This window comes from Apium graveolens, chromosome 1, assembly GCF_009905375.1.
Source record: "Apium graveolens cultivar Ventura chromosome 1, ASM990537v1, whole genome shotgun sequence".
In the NCBI taxonomy this organism is placed as follows: domain Eukaryota; kingdom Viridiplantae; phylum Streptophyta; class Magnoliopsida; order Apiales; family Apiaceae; genus Apium; species Apium graveolens.
Genome location: NC_133647.1, coordinates 93309630 through 93318383, shown reverse-complemented (window position 1 = coordinate 93318383; position 8754 = coordinate 93309630). Strand labels below are relative to the sequence as shown.

Sequence of the window (8754 nt, the reverse complement as noted above, 5' to 3'; positions counted from 1 at the left end):
GCCTCCTATACTGGGCATCAACCATCCCAGCACCCTCCTGAGCTCTCGAAGAACCAGCCTCATCACGCCCTGGCCTAGCCATAGTAGCACCTCGTGCTGGACGCCCCTCCTGGAAGACGATAACCCAGCCCATGCTCCTCAGGCTCACCACCGGTCCACTCCTGCATCCCATTTAGAGTGCCAGAATCAATCGGAGCTGCTGGCAACTGCAACTGCTCATGAGCCGGCCAGTTCACTCCCACTGCTCGGCATAGCTTCATAACCGTAGATGCATAAGGGATGTTCATATGTTTCGCTCCCCCTCAAAAACTTCAGAATTCCTTGGTAGATAAACTCACCAAGGTCCATATAGTATTCCTCATTCAGAATTACCCACAACAACTGTGCTCTCTCAACTGTGACCTCGTGTGCATGCGAAGAAGGAAAAATATTAGCACAAATAAATGCATTCCATGCACGGGCATACCTGTTCATGGCGATCGCCGGAAAGTGACGATACTCATTAGTGCCGGTCCTGCAGGTCCAAACTGTGCCCGGTCGACAAAGAGTCGCACAAATCAAATCCAAGTCAAAATCCTCAGCAGTCTTTTCATTCCAGTCCTCCTCCTCGGGCTTCCTCTCTCGCTGTCCAATCACACGGCGAATCGCCGCAGGATGATAATCAACCGTCAGCCCTCGGACCACAGAAAACCCATTCTTTTCGGCCTTCGCGTTCACGTAGAACTCGCGAACAACGCTCATCGGTACCGCTTCGGGTGACTCACAAAAAGCTATCCACCCCTTCTCTGCAATCATGGGCAGCAACTCACCATCCCTCCCCGATGGTAAAAACCCCCTCTCCTTCAGAATCGGCTTCCCCAACAGCCTAGTGTACTCCTCCTCTGCGGCTCTGTCAGTTAACCGAGGCCTTGCAGCAGTACCCCTCGATGAATTAACAGTAGGAATTGTGCTGCTGCTGTCAATAGTGCGTGCTCTCTTGGGTGCCATTGATTCGTGAATAAAAGTGTGTAAGAACTGATTTTTGATGTTTGTGAGAGGGTTTAAGTGTAGGAAGTTTTGTGGGAGATATGTAGGATAGGTGTATGTATATATAGGGTGTGGATTAGATTAGGGTTTGGAAATTAAGGGGTAACATGATGGGGTAGTGGGAACAAATCGTGGGTTTATGGGCTAAAACTGTTTTTGTCTGTTTTGTTTTTTTTTTTTTTTTCTGAACTGTAAAAAAATTTCTGGTACTCGACCCCTGAGCGGTCGCTCAGCAAAACTGAGCGGGCGCTCAGCTTGCTGCGCGGTCGCTCAGCAAAGCTGAGCGGGCGCTCAGGGGGTCACTGGAATTTTTTTTTTCAGCCCCTGTTTTCTGATTTTTTTGTGTTTTTGGATAGGTTATTAACTTCTAAGGGTTCCTGTAACAACAATTCATGGGTTGCCTCCCACGCAGCGCTTCTTTTTCGTCATTAGCTTGACGTTTCGTACCCTTCTCAAGTAGTCAACAAAATGGCACTAACCACTTCTCGGTTTGCCATATCCCCATAGTAGTGCTTCAACCGCTGACCGTTAACCTTGAATGCTTGGTCCGGATCATTCTCAAAAATTTCCACCGCTCCATGTGGAAACACAGTTTTGACAATAAAAGGTCCAGACCACCTTGATTTCAACTTCCCAGGAAAAGTCGGAGCCGAGAGTTGAATAAGAGAACTTGTTACCCTGGCACAAATAACTTGGATGTAGCTTCCTATCATGCCACCTCTTCACCTTTTCCATATACATTTTGTTATTTTCGTACGCTTGAAGTCGAAATTCATCAAGTTCATTAAGCTGGAGCATTTTTTTCTTACCAGCTGCATCTAAATCCAGGTTCAACTTCTTCAATGCCCAGTAGGCCTTATGCTCAAGCTCCGCAGGTAGATGACATCCCTTACCGTACACCAACTGAAACGGTGACATCCCAAGTGGAGTTTTGTATGCTGTTCTGTAAGCCCAAACAGCTTCATCGAGCTTTAAAGACCAATCCTTCCTTGACGGATAAACAACCTTCTCTAGAATGCGCTTTCTCTCTCTGTTAGACACTTCCGCTTGACCATTTGTTTGCGGATGATAGGTAGTAGCTACTCGATGATTCACACTATAACGCTGCATCATAGAAGTGAACTTACGGTTGCAAAAATGCGATCCTTCATCAATTATGATTACCCGAGGTGTGCCAAACCTTGTGAAAATTTGCTTATGAAGAAAATTTAGCACTGCCTTTGCATCATTTGTCAGTAAAGCTTTAACTTCGACCCATTTTAGACATAATCGACTGCCAGCAAGATGTACTGATTATTGCAAGATGAGATAAAAGGCCCCATGAAATCGATTCCCCACACATCAAAGACCTCGACTTCAAGCATCATATTTAATGGCATCTCATCCTTCCTTGACAAATTTCCCACTCTTTGGCAATGATCACACCTTAAAACAAACTGATGAGCATCCTTGAACAAAGTAGGCCAGAAAAAACCTGCTTGCAGAATACGAGCTGCCGTCTTCTCACCGCCATAGTGTCCACCATAAACCGTGGAATGGCAGTCTCGTAATATCCCCTCCGTCTCACAGAACGGGATACATCTCCTGATGATCTGGTCAGCTCCCTGTCTAAACAAATATGGTTCATCCCATATATACCACTTCACCTCATGCAGAAACTTCTTCTTTTGAGCGGATGTCAAATTAGGAGGCATTATATTGCTGACGAGATAGTTTACAATATCTGCAAACCATGGTTCTTCCTCCTGAATTGCAAACAACTGCTCATCCGGAAAAGATTCATTGATTAACGTCCTATCTTGTGAAGTAGAATCGGGATTCTCCAACCTAGAGAGATGGTCAGCTACTTGATTCTCAGTACCTTTTCTATCTTTGATCTCTAACTCAAATTCCTGAAGTAAAAGCACCCAACGAATGAGTCTCGGCTTCGAATCCTTCTTGGAAACCAGATAGCGAATAGCTGCATGATCAGTGAATACTGTTACTTTCGTACCAAGCAGATAAGATCAAAATTTCTCAAAACCAAAGACTATAGCCAAAAGCTCCTTCTCAGTAGTGGTGTAGTTCAATTGGGCACCATTTAAAGTCTTACTCGCATAGTAGACCACATGGAAGAGATTTTTCTTGCGTTGTCCCAGAACTGCACCTACCGCATAATCACTTGCATCACACATCATCTCAAACGGTTCTGTCCAATCTGGTGCTGTAATAACTGGTGCAGTGATCAAACTCTTCTTGAGAGTCTCGAATGCTGCCAAACATTCATCATCAAATTTGAAAGGCACATCTTTCTCAAGCAAATTGCACAACGGCTTAGATATCTTTGAAAAGTCCTTGACGAATCGCCGATAAAAACCCGCATGACCAAGAAAACTACGGATTCCTTTCACAGAATTAGGTGGGGGAAGATTTTCAATGACTCCCACCTTGGCCTTGTCCACCTCCAGACCCTTGCTAGAGACCTTATGCCCAAGGATAATGCCTTCACGCACCATAAAATGGCATTTCTCCCAATTGAGCACCAAATTAGTTTCCACGCATCTTTTAAGTACGGCGCGCAGATTATTCAAACATTCATCGTATGAGTGTCCAAAGACGGAGAAGTCATCCATGAACACTTCGACGTTATTTCCAATCATGTCAGAGAATATAGCCATCATACATCTCTGAAAGGTGGCCGGGGCGCCACATAACCCAAACGAAACTCTACGAAAAGCAAACGTGCCAAATGGACAAGTGAAGGTAGTCTTTTCCTGATCCTCTGGTGCAATACAAATCTGATTATACCCGGAATAACCATCCAGAAGACAAAAATACTCATGACCCGCCAATCTGTCAAGCATCTGATCAATAAATGGAAGAGGGAAGTGATCCTTCCTTGTGGCTTTGTTCAATTTTCTATAATCCATGCATACTCTCCATCCTGTAACTGTTCGAGTAGGGATGAGCTCATTCTTTTCATTTGCGACCACAGTGATACCTCCCTTCTTAGGTACACATTGTACGGGGCTCACCTACGAGCTGTCAGAAATAGGATAAATGATGCCTGCATCTAGCCATTTCAGAATTTCTTTCTTCACCACCTCCTTCATGATGGGATTCAGTCTTCGCTGTTGTTCCACAGTTGGCTTACTACCTTCCTCTAGCAGAATTTTATGCATGCAATATGAAGGACTTATCCCCTTAATGTCTGCTATGGTCCATCCTATAGCCGATTTGAATTCTCTCAAAATCCTTAAGAGCTTGTCTTCCTCACTACCTGAAAGGTCAGATGAAATAATAATAGGTAACGTAGATGAATCACCTAAAAAAGTATACCTCAAGTGCTCAGGTAATGGCTTGAGCTCCAAGGTAGGTGCTTCCTCTATTGATGGTTTGAGCTTCCCTTCAGCGTTCTTAAGGTCAGAAGTACCAAGAGATTCAAATGGTATGTCCAGCTTTCGCTTCCAGGGAGAAGCGTTCAGATATTGTAATTGCTCGTTGTTATCTTCATCATCGCTGTCAAAATCCCCCACTAAGGCCTTTTCCAATGCATCAGACATTAGCATGTGATCGAGTTCCGAAGTAACCGCAGAGTCAATCACATCCAATTTTAAGCACTCCTCATCTTCTATAGGGAATTTCATTGCCTTGAATACGTTGAAGGTCACATCCTGATCTTGGACCCGCATAGTAAGTTCACCTTTTTGCACATCTATCAAGGTACGGCCAGTAGCCAAGAAAGGCCTTCCCAAGATTATGGGAATCTTCTTATCTTCCTCAAAATCCAGAATAACAAAATCTGCAGGAAAGAAGAGCTTATCCACCTTGACGAGCACATCCTCAACTATGCCCCTTGGGTAAGTAATGGAACGGTCAGCCAATTGTAGCGACATGTATGTGGGTTTTGGATCAGGTAGATCCAGCTTTTTAAAGATCGACAATGGCATCAGATTAATGCTTGCTCCCAAATCACAAAGGCACTTGTCAAAAGTCAGATTACCAATGGTGCAAGGAATGGTGAAGCTTCCTGGATCTTTCAGTTTTGGTGGTAACTTTTGCTGCAGAACAGCGCTGCATTCTTCCGTGAGAGCAACGGTTTCAAGGTCATCCAGTTTCACCTTCCTTGAAAGAATAGTCTTCATAAACTTCGCATAACTAGGCATTTGTTCAAGAGCCTCATCGAAAGGTATATTGATGTGAAGTTTCTTGAACACCTCCAGAAACTTCCCGAACTGTCTATCCAGCTTTTGTTGCTGCAATCTCTTAGGAAAATGTGGTGGAGGATAGAGCTGTTTCTCCCCTGTATTAGCCTTAGGCAGAGTGTGTTCAACAGTAGTCTTCCTTGGTTCCGCCGCTTTCTCCTTTTGCTTAAATTCTTCATCTCTAATTTCAGCTTCTACTTCTTTTACCTTTTCAGAATCAGCTACTTTTCCAGACCTTAAGGTAATAGCCTTGACTTCTCTTTAGCTTCCTTCCTGCCTGGTACTTCCGTGTCACTGGGAAGAGTGCCAGGTTGACGATTGAGCACTGCATTGGCTAATTGACCGATTTGATTTTCCAAGGTCTTGATAGAAACCGCCTGACTCTTGCACAACAGCTTAAGTTCCTCAAAATCAGCACTAGTAGGTGCAGCTGCACTTCCCTGTTGAGGATATGATTGCCTTGTAGCATACTGTTGCGGTTGCTGGAATCCAGGTGGGTTAAACTGTTTACTCACTCCTTGCTGATATGGTGGCTGAATAGCATTCTGATTATTCCCCCAGCTGAAATTTGGATGATTTCTGTTGTTAGGATGATAGGTCGCTGGCACAGGCTGCTGTTGTCGCTGATAATTATTCATATACTGAACAGATTCGTTGACAAGAGAACACTGATCCGTAGCATGAGAACCTGCACAAAGCTCACAAACCATAGCTATTTGATTAACTCCATACGTAGCCAGAGAATCAACCTTCATTGATAGCACTTGGAGCTGGGCTGCAATAGCGGTGGCTGCATCAACTTCCAGAATACCTGCTACCTTGCCTGACGTCATCCTCTGAGTTGGGTTTTGATGCTCATTTGCAGCCATCGTCTCTATAAGATTATACGCCTCAGTATAGCTTTTAGCCCATAAGGCGCCTCCAGCTGCTGCATCGAGCATGGGCCGAGATTGGGCCCCCAAACCATTATAGAAACCAGTGATCACCATCCAATCCGGCATTCCATGATGTGGACATTTTCTCAAGATTTCCTTGTAGCGTTCCCAAGCCTCGCATATAGATTCTGTAGGTTGCTGCGCAAACTGAGTAAGAGCACTCCTCATAGCAGCAGTCTTTGCCATCAGATAAAACTTCACCAGAAACTTTTGCGCAAGATCTTGCCACGTAGTGATGGACCCAGCTGGTTCAGAATGTAACCAGTCTTTAGCCTTGTCCCTCAGTGAGAATGGGAAAAGCCTCAACTTGATAGCCTCATCAGTCACGCCATTATACTTAAAAGTGCTGCAGATCACGACAAAATTCCTTATGTGCATGTTGGGGTCTTCAGTTGCCGCTCCTCCAAAAGAAACAGAATTCTGCACCATCTGAATAGTGCCCGACTTGATTTCAAAGGTGTTAGCTTGAATAGCCGGATGAAGGATGCTTGACTGAATGTCATCAATTTTAGGCCGCGAAAAATCCATAAGAGCTGGATCAGCTTGAACAATACGATCTCCCATATTTACTGGTTCTTTCTGCTCAGTTCCTGAATCCGAATCCTCAAAATATAACTTCTCCGGAATATCAAGAACTTCGTCTGTCTCCTCAGCTGTATCTAAAGTCCTCTTGCGAGCACGAGAACGAGTTTGCATAAACGCTTGCTAAAGTACCTGAAACACAACCGGAAAAAATAAGTAACTACTACGTCCTAATCACTGAGTCCTAATGACCAATGATGGTAAGTACATAAACTAAACAAATACGCCGAGTCCCCGGCAGCGGCGCCAAAAACTTGGTAGGGCGAAAACACGCACTAATATTCACGCAAGTATACGCGTTCGCAAGTAATATAGAATACTTTCTAGTTCGTTCCCTCAGAGACTCAGACTAAATTATTGTCTAATTAAACTCACTCACCAATGTATGATTACTTCTCAATATTAAGTTACTAACACTTAAAATTGTTGATTAAATATTAACTATAATTAACTACTTAATTAATCACTTAACTAACACTTCCATTTATCAATAATAAAACACTCATGAGATCACAACTTCATTATTACTTCCTTCTATAGCCATTGTTATTACCTTTAGCATGTGACAGTGATGATATTAATCGAATAACACGAAACTGATAAAATCCAACTTTCATTGTACTAATACCATTCTACCAAGCATCCACAATTAAGATAGAAGTTGAATAGTCATCAATTATGTTGAGTTCCCATATGTCTACAGAAATTGACAACACAACGATTTAAGCACAAGTTATTCCTTTTGATTACATAGGGCAAATAAAACTGTTAGAGTTACCCACTAATCATGCACAACGTACATGAACCTATGCTAGCATGGCAAGTTCTAAATCTCAAGATCCACCGTCACTTCACAAGAGATTAACACCCTATCTTATATGTTCGCGACGCACATAAGACGAATACGCACAACCAATACTAGATATCATGCAATCATCACACACTAAAGTATTAAACAATTAACTAAAGAATTCCAAAATAAATCCGTTGCAACCCCATGATCACGATTAGCCCACAATAGCACTTATCGTCATCATGGGTTCATATGAAATCATGATAAACAAACACAAGAAAATAATAACTAAATTTATTATATTAAAATAGAGTACGTCACAAGAGTAAATAAGTTCAAAGTAAGAAAACTAGCATCCAACGTTACAACGAAACAAGAATCACAAGAAGATATGCTTCCTCTTCGTTGCGGTGTGCTAAATCGGTCTTCTTCCTTATCTCCTTCGCTCCTTGCGTAAAAACACAATCTTCTTCAATCCACACTTGTGAAAACATCTCAAATCTACTTATATAATAGTCCCATAAAACTCAGATTACATAGAAGTGGAAACCAAACAGAAGTAGAAGTCCTAAAATAATTTGTCTTTTATCCCGACCCTGCGCGGCCGCTCAGCATAGCTGAGCGGGCGCTCAGCTTGCTGCGCGGCCGCTCAACAATGTTGAGCGGGCGCTCAGACCTCTACTGGAAAAATTCTGATTTCGCTCCGTTTCTTCGCCGTAATCTGCCCGTTTCTTTCCTCTCGCAATGGTGAACACATGCCAAGGTTTATTCTTGATGATTCCTCCTCTGAAGTGCAACTAAAACCCTGTAATGCATAAACACTAGAAAAACGCATCAAATACACAAAATACTTGATTTCAAGACACCAATTTAAGCCATTTTAAGACGTTCTAAGTGGTATAAAATGACACTTATCAATGTGGTGGATTATTAACCACACAAAATCAAGGTTAAATTGGTAATTAACCAAAAACAAAACAAAACCAAATCAACCAAGCCAAATAATTCATTCTTCATCAAAACAAAAAGAAACCAAGGCATTATTTTCTTCATTAGCTCTCGGCTTTTTACTATTCCAAAGGCAAGAAAATTCAAAATCAAAGATCCAAGCTTCCTAAATTGGTGAGTTAATTCCCTAATCATCCTTATGCATAGTTAGGGCTATATCATGAGTTTAAGCCATCAATTCTTTCTCAATCTTCTTCATTAAATCAATGAAGAAGACAATGAATAG

At 42.6% G+C, this 8754-nt stretch overlaps 1 non-coding gene across 1 annotated transcript; it reads left to right on the top strand.

Moving 5' to 3' along the window:
• Window positions 1-6209: 6209 nt before the first annotated feature.
• Window positions 6210-6316, top strand: LOC141679807 (small nucleolar RNA R71). Its single transcript, XR_012558187.1, has one exon. It is a non-coding gene; the product is annotated as a small nucleolar RNA R71 (small nucleolar RNA).
• The last annotated feature ends 2438 nt before the right edge of the window (window positions 6317-8754 follow it).